The sequence below is a fragment of the Lagenorhynchus albirostris genome, chromosome 3 (assembly GCF_949774975.1).
Source record: "Lagenorhynchus albirostris chromosome 3, mLagAlb1.1, whole genome shotgun sequence".
Taxonomy (NCBI): domain Eukaryota; kingdom Metazoa; phylum Chordata; class Mammalia; order Artiodactyla; family Delphinidae; genus Lagenorhynchus; species Lagenorhynchus albirostris.
In genome coordinates, this window is record NC_083097.1 from 168615549 (window position 1) to 168633508 (window position 17960).

At 44.5% G+C, this 17960-nt stretch overlaps 1 long non-coding RNA gene across 2 annotated transcripts in view; it reads right to left on the bottom strand.

Annotated features, from left to right (window-relative positions):
- Positions 1-17960, bottom strand: part of LOC132517774 (uncharacterized) — a 70492-nt gene that overhangs the window by 48138 nt on the left and 4394 nt on the right. The gene's annotated exons all lie outside the window — the stretch shown is intronic.

Consider the following 17960-nt stretch of genomic DNA (forward strand, 5'->3'; position numbering starts at 1 on the left):
GAAATGAACCATGTCTGCATCAAGATCGCTCTAGAAATGAACCATGTCTGCATCAAGATCACCCATTTCAAATGACAACAACTATTTTATCTCCCTTTTCCTTGCCCAACACAGCTATCAGCACATGAAACAAGCATCAGATCTACAGAGGTGGTTAACAATGGGAAGACACTGAAGGACTGGGGAGCTGGTATTCTTTTTAATGCACCTTCCAAACTGTCAGAAACCCAGAGGGAAATTAGAACGGCCACCACCAGTCTTGACTGGCCATCTTTCTGGAAGAACACTAGGCCATTAAGAGAACACAGGCCTACCGTGCACCGCAACAAAGAGTAGCCCCCGCTCCCCGCAACTAGAGAAAGCCTGCGCACAGCAACAAAGACTCAATGCAGCCAAAAATAAATTAAAAAATAGAAAAGAACACAGGCCTATTTTTCCAATTTGGAGAATTTTTAGTTTGGACGTAAGTGTGAGTTTTGTGCAAATTAACTGTGAGGGAGAAGCGCAAAGCTCTTGACACTGAACCCAAGGCCCCAAAGAAGTAAACAACAGGATTCTGTGAATTCAGATCCATCAAATATTGACAGGAACATGAAAACACCAAACACCCGTCAAGGTAAAGTTCATAATGTCTGGCATCTGATCAAATATAAGGCATTCGAAAAAGGTGAAATGTAGGGACTTCCCTGGCGGTCCAGTGGTTATGACTCCGCGCTTCTACTGCAGGGGGCATGGTTTCCATCCCTGATCGGGGAACTAAGATCTCATGTGCCTCCAGGTGTGGCCAAAAAATAAATAAAAATTTTTAAAAGGTTGAAATGCAAGACTCATGATGATGAGACACCCCAGCACGGACACCATGTTAAAATTAGAGAAGGAACTTTTATAATTGTCTTCTAGATCAGTGATCCCCAACCTTTCTGGCACCAGGGACCGGTTTTGTGGAAGACAATTTTTCCACGGATGGGGGGAGGGGGGAGGGTTCAGGCGGTAACGTGAGCAACGGGGACCGGCAGATGATGCTTCACTTGCTTGCCCACCACTCACCTCCTGCTGTGCGGCCTGGTTCCCAACAGGCCCGCGGGTTGGGGACCCCTGTTCTATGTGACAAAAACCTTATACAGAGAAATGGAGATATTACTTTAAAAGACCCAAATCAAACATCAGGACACGGAAACTACAACATCTTAGATGAAAAATATACTGAATGTAGGGACTTGCCTGGTGGTGCAGTGGTTAAGAATCCGCCTGCCAATGCAGGGGACCGGGTTCGAGCCCTGGTCCGGGAAGATCCCACATGCCGTGGAGCAGCTAAGCCCGTGCGCCACAACTACTGAGCCTGCACTCTAGAGCCCACGAGCCACAACTACTGAGCCTGCACGCCTAGAGCCTGTGCTCTGCAACAAGAGAAGCCACCACAATGAGAAGCCCGTGCACCGCAACGAAGAGTAGCCCCCGCTCGCCACAACTAGAGAAAGCCCGCATGGAGCAACAAAGACCCAACGCACCCTAAAATAACGCAGTCTAAAATAACTAACTAAATTAACACACACACACACACACACACACACACACACACACACACACACACACTCTCTCTCTCTCTCTCTCTGCATGGCATTAAAAGCAGATAAAATACTGCAGAAAAAAGAGATGTGAACATAAAAGGATGGGTCTTTACTGCAAAGATGTGAACTCTGCAATAAAGTATCAAAAAACGTAGAGAGCATCTGTGAGCCGTGAAAGGACCCCTAACAACCAACTACACATGTAACTAGATTCCCAAATGAGAGAAGGAGGCTAGAAGAAAGTCTTCTAGCTATAATAATCAAAATTATTCCTGAGAATTTTTCAAAGTGAATGAAAAATATAAAGCCCATATCTAAGAAGGCTGACAATCAGCAAGCACAGGAAACAAGGAAATCTCCACCAAGGCTTGTCATAACTGTATTTCTCAAAGCCAGAGACGAGGGAATGCCCCAGCTGTACGGTGGTTAGCACTCCATGCTTTCACTGCCCAGGGCCTGGGTTCCAACCCTGGCCAGGGAACTAAGATCCCACAAGCCATGCAGTGAGGCAAAACAAAACAAAAACCAGAGATGAAGAGAATCTCTTCAAAGCACCCAGAGAAAACAATACACAGATGAACAAACATAAGGTTGACACATGAGTTCTCACTGGAAATAACGCCAGTGCAAATACATTGCTGTAACATATTTAAAATGCTCAGAGCAAAACTGTATGTCACAGAAAACGTCTATACTAAGAGGAAACACCTTTCTACACTACGGCAACTGAGTCAGACACACAAATGCTGAAAGAATCCATTCCCAGCAAACTGGCACTACCAGAAAAGGGAAAGGAAGTCTTCCAGGCAGAAGAGACAGGACGTCAGCTAGAATGGGAGATCTGTACAAAGCTTGGAAGGTTCTGGATGTGTAGATACATGGACATAGATATAAGATGGAGGACTTCCCTGGTGGTGCACTAGTTAAGAATCTTCCTTCCAATGCAGGGGACACAGGTTTGATCCCTGGTCAGGGAACTAGGATCCTGGATGCCGCAGGGCAACTAAGCCCGTGCACCACAACTACTGAGCCTGAGCTCTAGAGCCCGCGACCCACAACTGCTGAAGCCTGTGCGCCTAGAGCCCATGCTCCGCAACAAGAAGCCACCACAGTGAGAAGCCTGCTCACCGCAACAAAGAGTAGCCCCCACTCGCCACAACTAAAGAAGGCCCACGCGCGGCAATGAAGAAGACCCAACACAGCCAAAAAACAAACAAAAAAAAAGCTTAGATGGTTTTTCATTTTTTTGTCATTTTAGTCTGAGAAATACTTGATTATTTCAATAAAACGCCGATATACTGGAGGGCTAGTATATATCTAGAAGTAAAACACATGACGACAGTTGCAGGAAGACCAAGAGAGTGGAAATGATGTCTTTTCTGTAGCGTTAGGTTTTTTCACTTCCTTTCCCGTTGGCTTACTTCCTTTTAAAGTTAGAACCGGTAATATCCTTTTTCCTCATTTTCTCTACTGCTGTTCATTTGCTGTGAAGCCAGGGTAAGTGGCCCCTCATCTTGAAGAATGTCAACATGGGTGAGGGTCAGTCCTTTGACCCCTGGCTTCTGGCCCCATTCTCAAGGCCAACAGGTAGGAGCACCACATCTCTGCCATGAAGGTCAAGCTCAATTCGGGTGTCGACTCCCCAGGTGGCACTGCCACAGTGTGAAATCCTTGAGGGACCTGTAGATGCATAATCTACAATGCACCGATTTCTCCCCAACGTGAAGAAAATTTCTGATGTATTTGCAGTTAAGGATAAAAACAACTGGGACTTCCCTGGCGGTCCAGTGGTTAAGACTTCACGCTTCCACTGCAGGGGGCCCAGGTTTGATCCCTGATCGGGGGAGTAAGATCCCACAAGCTGCGCAGCACAGCCAAAAAAAAAAAAAAGGATAAAAACGAGACTGCAATTGCACTGCTGAACACACACACGCACACACCCCTGAAACAACAGAGGCCCCAAGAGCAAATGGATGAGTTAATCAGATGACTCACAGGTTCAGATACCAGCTTGCGTGAAACAGACGGGGCAAAGACAGAAAACATTTTCAATATGATATCAGTAGTGTATTACTGGGAATACCCATTGATTAAAAGTTCGAAAGAAGCAAAATTACACCAAACACTCTTTGGTGATAAATAGGAGAGGGCAGGGGCTTCCCTGGTGGTGCAGTGGTTAAGAATCCCCCTGCCAATGCAGGGGCCATGGGTTCGCACCCTGGTCCTGGAAGATACCACATGCCGTGGAGCAGCTAAGCCTGTACACCACAACTACTGAGCCTGTGCTCTAGAGCCCGCGAGCCACAACTACTGAGCCTGCGTGCCACAACTACTGAAGCCCACATGCCTGAGTCCATGCTCCGCTACAAGAGAAGCCACCGCAGTAAGAAGCCCGTGCACTGCAACGAAGAGCAACCCCCGCTCACCTCAACTAGAGAAAGCCTGCACACAGCAACTAAGACCCAACACAGCCGGAAAAAAAACAAAAAAAAAACGAAAAACGAAAAAAACACAAAACTTGAGTAGCTGTATTTCACATAGAGCAGATTTCAGAGGAAGGAAAATTCTCAGAGATAAAGAGAGGCATGACATGATGATAAAGGCATCGATTCTCCAAGAAGACATAACAACCCTTAGTGCGTGTGCACCTAACAACAGAGTCCACATGCTAGAGACAAAAACTGATATGACTGCATCGAGAAATGGATGAATCCACTATTTAAGTTAAAGACTTCAATATATCTCTATCAGAAATGACAGATGCTGGAGGCAAAAAGTGAGTAAGAAGATAAATGAACTCAACAGTACCATCCACAACTGGATATAATTCACAACTACGGACGACGTCATCCAAAGACAGCAGCACACAGATCCTCTCAAGTGCACACGGGACCATCACCAACAAACACCATATCTTGGGCCATGAAACAAACCTTAATGAATTTAAAAGAAGAAATCACACTGGATGCTCTTAGGCCACAGTGGAATTAAACTGGAAATAACATAAAGGTAGCTGGAAAGTCCTCCAAGTACTTGTAAACAACAAACTTCCAAATAACAAATGGATCAAAGAAGAAATCTCCAGAGAAATAAAAAATATTTTGAACTTAATGAAAACGAAAATAACACTTATCAGAATTTGAGGGATGCAGGGCTTCCCTGGTGGCTCAGTGGTTAAGAACCACCTGCCCAGTGGTTAAGAATCTGCCTGGCGGGCTTCCCTGGTGGCACAGTGGTTGAGAGTCCACCTGCCGACGCAGGGGACACGGGTTCGTGCCCCGGTCTGGGAAGATCCCATATGCCGCGGAGCGGCTGGGCCCATGAGCCATGGCCGCTGAGCTTGCGCGTTCGGAGCCTGTGCTCCGCAATGGGAGAGGCCACAACAGTGAGATGCCTGCATACCACAAAAAAAAATAATAAAAAAAATTTTTTTAAAAATCAATAATCTAAACCTCTACCTTAAGAAACTAGAAAAAGGGCAAATTAAATCTAAAGTAATCAGAAGAAAAAAATACTAAAATTTGGAGCAGAAATCAATAAAATTTAAAACAAGAAATTGGTAGAGAATATCAAGTAAACCAAAAGCTGGCTCTCTGAAAAGATCAATAAAATCATACACTAACTAGGAAAAAAATAGAGAAGACAGAAATTATTACTATCAGCAAAGAACTAGGTGATATCATTACATGTCTTATGGATGTTGAAAGGGTAATAATGGAATACTATTAATAACTATACCCACAAATTTAATAACCTCGATGGAATGGCCCTATTTCTTGAAAGACACAGCCTGCAAGAACTCACACAAGAAGAAACAGATAATCTGAATAGCCCTACATCTATGAAAGAAACTGAATGAACAATCAGTAACCTTCCAGGAACCTTGCTACACTGTTGGTGGCAATGTAAATTGGTGCAGCCACTATGGAAAATAGTATGGAGGGTCCTTAAAAAACTGAAAACAGAATTACCGTATGATCCAGCAATCCCACTACTGGGCATATATCTGGACAAAACTGTAATTCAAAAAGATACATACATCCCAATGTTCACAGCAGCACTATTTACAATAGCCAAGACATGGAAGCAACCTAAATTTCTATCAACAGATGACTGGATAAAGAAGATGTGGTACACATACAATGGAATATTACTTAGCCATAAAAAAGAATGAAATAATGCCATTTGCAGCAACATGGATGGACCTAGAGATAGTCATACTAAGTGAAGTAAACCAGAGAAAGACAAATATCATATACCGCTTATATGTAGAATCTAAAACAGTAAATAAGTAAAAGAAAATAAAATATACAAATGAACTTATTTCCAAAATAGAAAGAGACTCACAGACATAGGAAACAAACTTATGGTTACCAAGGAGAAAGGGGCATGGACAGAGGGATATATTAGGAAGTTGAGATTAACATATACACACTATTATATATAAAATAGATAACCAACAAGGACCTACTGTATAGCACAGGGAACTATACTCAATATTTTGTAACAATCTGTAAGAGTAAAGAATCTGAAAAAGATATGTGTGCGTGTGTGTGTATAAAACTGAATCGCTGTGCTGTACACCTGAAACTAACACACTATTGTAAATCAACTATACTTCAGTAAAAAAGTAAAGTAAAAAATAATATAATTACTAATCTTCCAAAGCAGAAAACACCAGATCCAGATGGGTTCACTGGTGAATTCTACCTAACATTTAAGGACGAAATTAATTCTCTACAATTAGTTTCAGAGGACAGAAGCAGAGGGAATGTGTACTAACTCATTATATGAGGTAAGCATTTCCATAATAACAAAACCAGACAGGGACATGACAAGGAAACTACAGATCAGTCGCTCTCATAAACAGTGATGTAAAAGTCACAAACAAAGTATTAACAAACTGGGGACTTCCCTGGTAGTCCAGTGGGTAAGACTCCACGGGGGGCCCAGGTTTGATCCCTGGTCGAGGAACTAGATCCCACATGCCGCAACTAAGAGTTTGCCCGCCGCAACTAAGAAGACCGCATGCCTCACTGAAGATCCCACAAGCCACAGCTAAGACCCAGTGCAGTCAAAATAAATAAATAAATATTTTTTTAAAATATTAACAAAATTGGGCTTCCCTGGTGGCGCAGTGGTTGAGAGTCCGCCTGCCAATGCAGGGGACACGGGTTCGTGCCCCAGTCCAGGAAGATGCCGCGGAGCAGCTGGGCCCGTGAGCTATGTCTGCTGAGCCTGTGCATCCGGAGCCTGTGCTATGCAACGGGAGAGGCCACAACAGTGAGAGGCCCGCGTACCGGGAAAAATAATAATAATAATAATATTAACAAACTGAAGCCAGTAATATAGAAGAATTATACACCATAAGCAAGTGGTATTTATCCCAGGTATGCAAGGTTGGCTCAACATTCAAGAATCACTTCAGGGGACTTCCTGGATGGACCAGTGGCTAAGAATCCACCTTCCAATGCAGGGGACATGGGTTTGATCCCTGGTGAGGGAACTAAGATCCCACATGACACAGGGCAACTAAGCCCAGGCACCACAACTACTGAGCCCGCGTGCCTCAACTAGAGAGCCAGCATGCTGCAAACTACAGAGCCCATGCGCTCTGGATCCTATGCACCACAACTAGAGAGCCCGTGGGCCGCAACTAGAGACAAGCCCATGCGCTGCAACGAACGATCCCACATGCCACAACAAAGATCCCACATACGGCAACTAAGACCCAACACAGCAAAAAATCATAAAAATAAATAATTTTTAAAAATCACTTCAACGGTCTAAAGAAGAAAAATCACAGCATATCAAAAGATTTTTCTAAATCTGTTTGAAAAGACAAGACTGTGGAGATGGCAGTAAAAGGACCAGTGGTTGCTGGGGATCGGGGTTGGGGGAGGGGTGACTAGGAGGCGCACAGGGCATTTTTTAGGGCAGCGAACGTGTTTCGCAGGACACTATAAAGGTGGACGCATCTTCATCTAGACCCACAGGACATACATGCAAAGTCAGCTGTGGACTGTGGGTGATGACGACATGTCAGTGTAGGTTCATCCACTGGAACAAACACACCACCATCTCACACCTCCAAGGTTCTGTAGGCCGGCAGGCCCAATTTACCATGCGCCGTTAACTGCCCACGGGCATCTGGTAGCCCTCCTAGCAATACAGAGCAGTGGCGCACCACGACGGCTACTCCCTGGGCCCTGCTGGAGCCGAGGCCCTCCAGGCCCTGAGACCGGGCTGCTGGCCCCCAGCTGCCCTGATGCCTTGGGTTGCACATGCAGCACCACACAGGCTCACCCCTGCAGAGGCCTCCTTCCTGAACTGGCGCTGGCAGGACAGAGGTGAGCCAGAGCACCGGCACCTCCCACGTGACGATGGTCTTGTGGGCCCACAGCCCAGGTGGCACTCAGGATATACCCCAATACTCGAGCCACGTGCAGCAGAGGCCTTGTGTTTAGATGCTTTCCGTGGAGCTGCTGGCCGCCTGGCTGAGGACTATTCGTTGCCCAGCCAGGGCAGGGGCAGTTTCCCTGAAGGGGCCTTTCACTGCATGTGGGTAGACAGCCCTGGCGAGGCTGCACAAAAGCATGGCAGGAATAGCTGGACAGAGCCCGGAAGCCCCCAGGGTGTCTCCCGCCCCTCTCCAATGCCCTGGGATTAAGCAGATTCCAACGCTCTTCTGACGTCTGCTGTCTCAACTACATTACACTGCTTGGGCACTAGGCTTCTAAGCTTCACACTCAGACAAGTTCATATTCGATTGGATGAGATGAGGTGTGTCAGTCTTCAACCAAACATCGGAGGTGAATTACAGTAAAGAGGCTGGATCCATTCGTGATGGGATCTGTGGTCTGACTAGGAAGAACTTCCAGAGCCCCACCCTCTTCCCTGCCCGGCCCGGTCTATGCGAATGGATAAGGAGGCCCACGAGTGCCATGTGTCCTGTGGGTGGGAAGATCAAACCTCATAAACGCCCAGCCACGACGGAGGCCCCACCAGCTCTTCCTCTGGCCACCTGCAAGAGCGTACACCTGCGTCCATCTCCGCAGATTACCAACTATCTTCTGATCCTCTTGGTGCAAATGGCATCATCTTGACAACCAAGCCCATCTTGGGTGGGGGGCAGGGTTGATCCCCGTCCTATAGGGCAACCATAGAACAGAAGAGAAGATGTTTGGGGGCTGAGAAACAGGGGTCTAGTATGGGCAATTTGGAGAAGATGAGGCCGAGACATCCAAGTGTATACGATTTCCAAAGTTTTCAGAAGCACATGTCATAGCAGAAAACCCTCGAGGCCACCCAAGTGGCTACTAGCAGTAGAATCAAGAAATGAACAGGGTGCAGCCCCATCACAGGGCCCTACAGACTAGCAAAAGTGACCAGACTGCCATCCCAGGGGCAGCTAACAGCACTGGGTAACGGAAAACTGACAGAATGCCATTTGCACTCCAAAGAAAGCACACAGAATTAAAACACAGTGACCCAGGGAGGCACACACTTGTCACTCACCCGACAGAGGAGGCCTGTCTGGGAGTCATGTTGAGCAGGGGATGGTGTGAGGGATTCATCCAGGTCTCGGCCTTGCCGTCCCTCCATCGATGTCCACCTTAGTAAGTTTACGTGGGTCCTGCAACGGCTTATGCATTTTCTACAGACACTATATTTTACAGTTAAATTCTATGAAGTGGGAGCTTGGAGACAAGATGGCAGAGGAGAAGGACGTGAGCTCGTCCCCCTCATGAAAATACCAAAATCACAACTAACTGCTCACCAACCACTGACCAAAAACCACCGGAAGCTACCAAAAAGGTTACCCTACATCTAAAGACAAAGAAGAAGCCACAAAGAGACAGTAGGAGGGGCACAATCACGATGAAATCAAATTCCATACCCACCGGCTGGGCAACCCACAAACTAGAAAATATTTACACTGGAAAGGTTCGCACACAGGAGTTAAAGTTCTGAGCCCCACATCCGTCTCCCCAGCCAGGGAGTCTGGCATCGGGAGGGTGAGTGCCCAAACCAGCTGGGCTTGAAGGCCACTGGGGTTTGATCAGCAAATTCCACACGACTGGGGGAAACAGAAGCCCTACTCTTGCAGGAGGCACACAAGGTCTCGAGCACACCAGGACCCGGGAGGAAAAGCAGTGACCTCATAAGGGCCTGGGCCAGACCTACCTGCTGATGTTGGAGGATGTCCCGTGGAGGTGGGGGGGGGGTGCGGGCGGCTGTGGCTCACTGTGGGGACAGAGACACTGGCAGTGTAAGTTCTGGGAAGTGCTCATTGGCGTGAGACCGCCTGGAGGCCAAGCTTTTCTCACTAAGACCCGGCCCCACCCAACAGCCTGTAGGCTCCAGTGCTGGGATGCCTCAGGCCAAAAAACCAACAGGGCGGGAACACAGCCCTGCCCATCCGAAGACAGGCTGCCTAATGTCTTCCTGATCCTACAGCTTCCTACTAAACACACCCCTTGACACGGCCCTGCCAACCAGAGGGACAAGACCCAGCTATACCCACCAGTGGGCAGAAACCAGTCCCTCCTACCAGGAAGCCAGCACAAGCCCTTCGCCAGCCTCACCCACCAGGGGGCAGACACCTGAATCAAGAACTACAATCCCGGGCTTCCCTGGTGGCGCAGTGGTTGAGAATCTGCCTGCCAATGCAGGGGACACAGGTTCGAGCCCTGATCCAGGAAGATCCCACATGCCGCAGAGGAACTAAGCCCATGTGCCACAACTACTGAGCCTGCACTCTAGAGCCTGCGCACCTACTGAGACCGAGTGCCACAACTACTGAAGCTCATGCACCTAGAGCCCATGCTCCGCAACAAGAGGAGCCACCGCAATGAGAAGCCCACGCACAATGAAGAGTAGCCCCCACTCACCACAACTAGAGAAAGCCCATGTGCAGCAATGAAGACTCAATGCAGCCAAAAATAAAATTAATTAATTTAAAATAGGACTACAATCCTGCAGCCTGTGGAATGGAAACCACAATCACAGAAAGTTAGACAAAATTAGACAGCAGAGGAATATGTCCCAGATGAAGGAACAAGATAAAAGCCCAGAAGAACAACTAAGTAAAGTGGAGATAAGCAATTTACCCAAAAAAGAATTCAGAGTAATGACAGTAAAGATGATCCAAGATCTCGGAAAAAGAATGGAGGCACAGACCAAGAAAATACAAGAAATGGTTAACAAAGACCTAGAGGATCTAAACAACAAACAGAAATGAACAATACAATAACCGAAATGAAAAATACACTAGAAGGAAACAATAGCAGAATAAGTGAGGCAGAAAAACAGATAAGTGAGCTGGAAGACAGAATAATGGAAATCACTACCCTGGAACGGAATAAAGAAAAAAGAATGAAAAGAAATAATGACAGTCTGAGAGGCCCTCTAGAACAACATTAAACACACCAAAATTCGTTCACATTATAGGGGTTCCAGAAGGATAAGAAAGGACCCAAGGAAATATTCGAAGAAATAATAGCTGAAAACTTCCTTATCACAAGAAAGGAAGCACAGAGTCCAGGCAGGATAAACCCAAGGAGGAACAAGCCAAGGCACATATTAATCAAATTTACAAAAACTGGGACTTCCCTGTGGTCCAGTGGAGAAGACTGCACGCTCCCAATGCAGGGGGCCCAGGTTCGATCCCTTGTCAGGGAACTAGATCCTACATGACACAACTGAGAGTTCACATGCCGCACTAAGGGTTTGCATGCCACAACTAAGAGTTTGCATGCCACAATGAAAGATGCTGCATGCTGCAACTCAAAATTCCACATGCTACGACAAAGACTGAAGATCCTGCGTGCCACAAATAAGACCCAGCACAGCCAAATACATAAATAAAGATTTTATTAACTTACAAAAATTAAAGACAGAAAAAAAAATACTAAAAGCAACAAGGGAAAAGCAACAAATAACATAAAAGGGAATCCCCATAAGGTGATAGGGTGATTTTCCAACAGAAACGCTACAGGCCCAAAGAAAGTGGCACAATATATTTAAAGTTATGAAAGGGAAAAACCTACAACCAAGAATACCCTACTCAGCAAGGCTCTCATTCAGATTCAATGGAGAAATAGAAGCTTTGCAAAGAAGCAAAAGCTAAGAGAATTCAGCACCACCAAACTAGCTTGACAACAAATGCTAAAGGAACTTCTCTAGGTGGAAAAGAAAAGGCCAAAACTACAAACAAGAAAATTACAAATGGGAAAGCTCACCACTAAAGGCAAACATACAGCAGAGGTAGGAAATCACCCACATACAATATAATATCAAAACCAGCAATCGTGAGAAGAGGAAAGTACAAATACAGGATACTGGAAGTGCATTCGAAATTAAAAGACCAGCAACTGAAAACAATCTTGTATGTATATAGACTGCTATATCAAAATTCCATGATAACCTCAAACCGAAAATCTACAATAGATACACACACACAAAAGAATCCAAATACAACACTAATGTCAGTCATCAGATCACAGGAGGAAAAAATCCTACAAAACCAAATCCAAAACAATTAACAAAATGGCAATAAGAACATACAAATCAATAATTACCTTAAACATAAATGGATTAAATACTCTAACCAGAAGACATAGACTGACTGAATGGATACAAAAACAAGACTTGTACATATGCTGTCTAAAAAAGACCCACTTCATATCTAGGGACACATAAAGACTGAAAGTGAAGGGATGGAAAAAGGTATTCCACACAAATGGAAATCAAATGAAAGCTGGAGTAGCAATACTCGCATTGGATGGAACAGACATTAAAATAAAGGCTGTTACAAGAGACAAAAAAGGACACTACATAATGATCAAGGGATCAATCTAAGAAGAAGATATAACAATTGTAAATATATACGCATACAACAGAGGAGCACCTCAATATATAAGGCAAATGCTAACAGCCATCAAAGGAGAAATTCACAGTAACTCAATAATACTGGGGAAACTTAACACCCCACTTTCATCAATGGACAGATCATCCAGACAGAAAACCAGTAAGGAAACATAGGCCTTAAATGACATATTAGACCAGATGGACTTGTTTATTTATTTATACATTGACTCTTTTTTTTGGTTGTTTAAAAGTTATTTATTTATTTACTTTTGGCTGTGCTAGGTCCCCGCTGCTTTGAGCAGGCCCTCTCCAGCTGTGGTGAGCCGGGGCCACTCCTCCCTGTGGTGCGCGGGCTTCTCATTGTCGTGGCCCCTCTCGCTGCACAGCACAGGCTCCAGGCACGCGGGATTCAGCAGCCGTGGTGTACGGGCTTCAGTACTTGTGGCTCATGGGCTCCAGAGCACAGGCCCAGCAGCCGTGGCGCATGGGCTCAGCTGCTCCGTGGCATGTGGGATCCTCCAGGGCCAGGGATCGAACCCGCGTCCCCTGCACTGGCAGGTGGACTCCCAAACACTGCGCCACCAGGGAAGCCCCACATTGACTCTTTTTAATACTTATTTATTTATTTATTCTTGGCTGCGAGGGGTCTTCATTGCTGTGCATGGGCTTTCTTTAGTTGCGGTGAGCGGGGGTTACTGTTGATTGTGGTGCACAGGCTTCTCATTTCAGTGGCTTCTCTTGTTGTGGAGCACAGGCTCTAGGCGCGGGGCCTTCAGTAGTTGTGGCACATGGGCTCAGTAGTTGTGGCTCACAGGCTCTAGAGCATAGGCTCAGTAATTGTGGCGCATGGGCTTAGCTGCTCCGCAGCATGTGGGATCTTCCCAGACCAGGGCTCTAACCTGTGTCCCCTGCATTGGCAGGCAGATTCTTAACCACTGGGCCACCACGGAAGTCCCTAGATCAGATGGACTTAATTGATATTTATAGAGCATTCCAACCAGAAGCAGCAGAATACACATCCTTCTCAAGGGCACATGGAACATTCTCCAAAATAGAACACATACTGAGCCACAAAGCAAGCCTCGGTAAATTTTATAAAAATTTATAAAACTGAAATCATATCAAGCATCTTTTCTGATCACAACGCTATGAGAGGATAATTCAACAAGAAAAAACTGTAAAAAACACAAACACATATAGGCTAAATAAACAATATGCTACTAAACAACCAATGGATCACTGAAGACATCAAAGCAGAAATCAAAAGTACCTAGAGACAAATGAAAACGAAAACACGATTCAAAACCTACAAGACGCAGCGAAAACAGTTCTAAGAAGGCAGTTTATAGCAATACAGTTGTACCTCAGGAAACAAGAAAAATATCAAATAAACAACCTAACCTTACACCTAAAGCAACTAGAGAAAGAAGAATAAATAAAACCCAAAGTTAGTAGAAGGAAAGAAGTCATCAAGATCAGAGCAGAAATGAATAAAATTAAAGACAAAGAAAGGAATAGAAAAGATCAATGAAAGTAAAAGCTGCTTCTTTCAAAAGATAAACAACAAAACTGATAAACCTTTAGCCAGACTCATCTAGGAAAAAATGGAGAGGGCTCAAATCAAAAAAATTAGAAATGAAAATGAAGAAGTTACAACAGACACCACAGAAATACAAAGGATCATAAGAGACTACTACAAGCAACTATATGCCAATAAAATGGACAACCTAGAAGAAATGGACAAATTCTTAGAAAAGTACAATCTCCCAAGACTGAACTAGGAAGAAATAGAAAATATGAAGAGAAAAATCACAAGAGAAAAATCCCCCCTGCCAATGCAGGGGACACGGGTTCATGCCCCGGTCTGGGAAGATCCCACATGCCGCGGAGCGGCTGGGCCCGTGCGCCATGGCCGCTGAGCCTGCGCATCCAGAGCCTGTGCTCCGCAACGGGAGAGGCCACAGCAGTGAGAGGCCCGCGTACCGCAAAAAATAAAAATAAAAAATAAAATAAAATAAAATACCTAGGAATAAACCTACCTAAGGAGGCAAAGATCTGTACTCTGAAAACTGTAAGATGCTGATGACAGAAACTGAACATGACACAAACAGATGGAAAGATATACCATTTTCTTGGACTGACAGAATCAATATTGTCAAAATGACTATACTACCCAAGGCAATCTGCAGATTCAATGCAATCCCTATCAAATTACCAATGGCAATTTTCACAGAACTAGAACAAAAAATTTTTTAATTTGTATGGAAACACAGAAGACCCCCAAATAGCCAAAGCAATCTTTGGGTCAACAAAGAACGGAGCTGGAGGAATCAGGCTCCCTAACTTCAGACTATACTATGGAGCTACTGTGATCAAGACAGTGTGTTACTGACGCAAAAACAGAAATATAGATCAATGGAACGGGACAGAAAGCCCAGAGATAAACCCACGCACCTATGGTCAATTAATGTACAATAAAGGAGGCAAGAATATACAATGGAGAAAACAGTCTCTTCAGTTAAGTGGTGCTGGGAAAACTGGACAGCTGCATGTAAAGAATGAAATTAGAATATTCTCTAACAACATACACAAAAATAAACTCAAAATGGATTAAAGACCTAAATGTAAGTCCGGACACTATAAAATTCTTAGAGGAAAGCACAGGCAGAACACTCTGACATAAATCGCAGCAGTATTTTTGATCCCTCTCCTACAGTAATGAAAATAAAGACAAAAATAAACAAATAGGACCTCATTAAACTCAAAAGCTTTTGCACAGCAAAGGAAACCATAAACAAAACAAAAAGACAACCCACAGAATGGGAGAAAATATTTAGAAACGATGCAACCAATAAGGGATTACTCTCCAATATATACAAAGAGCTCATGCAGCTCAGTATCAAGAAAACAAACACCCAATCAAAACAAAGGCAGAAAGGGACTTCCCTGGCAGTCCACTGGTTAAGACCTCGCCTTCCAATGCAGGGTGGTGGGTTCGATCCCTGGTCGGGGAGCTAAGATCCCACATGTCTCATGGCCAAAAAAACCAAGGCACGAAACAGAAGCAATATTGTAACAAATTCAATAAAGACTTTAAAAATTGTTCACATTAAAAAAAAAATCTTAAAAACGAAAAAAATAGGCAGAAGACCTAAATAGACATTTCTCCATAGAAGACATACAGATGGCCAAGAGGCACATGAAAAGATGCTCAACGTTGCTGATTATTAGAGAAATGCAAATCAAAACAACAAGGAGGTATCACCTCACACCAGTCAGAATAGCCATCATCAAAAAGTCTACAAATCCTAATGCTGGAGAGGATGTGGAAAAAAGGGAACCCTCCTACCCTGTTGGTATTAATGTAAACTTGCACAGCTACTATGGAGAACAGTATGGAGGTTCCTTAAAAAACTTAAAATAGAGCTAGCATATAATCCAGCAATCCTACTCTTGGGCATGTATCTGGAGAAAACCATGCTTTGAAAGAATACATCACCCCAGTGTTCACTGCAGTGCTATTTACAATAGCCAAGACAACCTAATGCAAACAACCTAAATGTCCGTCAACAGATGAATGGATAAAGAAGATGTGGTACCTATATACAATGGAATTTTTCAGCCATTAAAAATAATGAAATAATGTCATTTGCAGCAACATGGATGGACCTAGGAATTGTCATAGTAAGTGAAGTCAGACAGAGAAAAACAAATATATAATAACACTCATATGTTGGATCTTATTTGAAAAAAATGATACAAATGAACTTATTTACAAAACAGAAACACTCACAGATTTCGAAAATGAACTTATGGTTACCAAAGGGTAAACCTGGGGGGGTGGGATAAATTAGGAGCTTGGATTAACATACACACAGTACTCTAACACAACAATGTAAAGCAACTACAGTCCAATAAAAATTAATTTTAAAAACTACACACACTACTATATATAAAATAGATAACCAACAAGAACCAAAAAGACCACCAGGAACTCTACTCAATATTCCATAATAGGGCTTCCCTGGTGGCGCAGTGGTTAAGAAACCGCTTGCCACTGCAGGAGACACAGGTTCGAGCCCTGCTCCAGGAAGATCCCACATGCCGCGGAGCAACGAAGACCCAACGCAGCCAAACATAAATAAATAAAATTTAAAAATATATATTCCATAATAACTTAAATGGGAAAAGAAACTGAAAAAGAATAGATATATGTATATGTATAACTGAATCACTTTGCTGTACATCTATCACATTGTAAATCAAATACAGTCCAACATGAAATGACTCTAAGTATTACATATGGAAGAGCCACAAAGAAGTTGAACCAGAGAATAAGCTTATAACCAGAGTACAGGGGTTTTGGTAAGTTTCCAGAAATGCAACAAAAACAGATCTTGGTGCATTGTGAATCACTAGTAACAGCAGCTAAAAGACATTTTTAGAGGATAACCTAGACCACTAAAACTAACTTTAATGGCACCTTTTCAATTTGTTAGAAATTTTAACTCCTAAACTATGTCTGGGAAATAATACCAAATTTATATAGTGATCCCTACCCCAGTTCCTGGCACAGAGCTCTTAAAACCCTTGTAAATTCCTAAGCGATAAGTGCACCAGGAGCATCTTTCGTTCCGTGGAGGCAACTGGGTGGGCTCCAGGATGGGGCTGGTCAGCAGAAAGGCTGCGCCATGATTGGAAGCTTGGGCTTTTTAGCCCCACCCCCCAACCTCCAGAGAGGGGTGAAGGGCTGGAAACGGAGTGAATAAGTGATCACGCCTGTGTGAAGAAGCCTCCTTAAAATCCCAGTAGCAGGGGGTTCTGAGAGCTTCAAGGTGAACACATCCACACCAGGAGGGTGACACACCCCAGGTCCAGGGGCACAGAAGCTCCTGCACTTGGACGCTCCCAGACCTCGCCCTGTGTATCTCTTCATCTGGACGTCCGTGTGTATCTTTTATCGTATCCTTCACTCAACTGGTAAACATAAGCAAATGTTTCCCTGAGGTCTGAGAGCCACTCTAGCAAATTAACTGAACCTGAGAAGGGGGTTATGGGAAACTCTGATCTGTAGCCAAGTCAAACAGAAGTTGTGGGCAACGTAGGGACCAACTACCTTCGATTAGCATCTAAGGTGGGGGGACCGTCCTTAGGGACTGAGCCCTTAACCTGTGGGGTCTGACACTGTCTCCAGGTGGATGGTGTCAGAACTGAGTTGGGTTGTAGGACACCTGGCTGGTGTCACAGAATTGCTGGGTCTGGGAAACCCCTATAGCTCTGGTGACCAGAAGTATCAGAAGTGAAATGTTCTGTGTGAAAGTAAAACAGACAAACACAGTGCAGACAGCTGTAGTTTCTTTCAAGGCAGTCTCTAATGAAGGACATAAAATGATCTTTTTTATCTTTTCGGCCGCACCACTTGGCTTGCGGGATCTTAGTTCCCCGACGAGAGATCAAACCCGGGCCCCCTGCAATGGAAGCTCGGAGTCTTAACCGCTGGACCGCCAGGGAAGTCCCTGA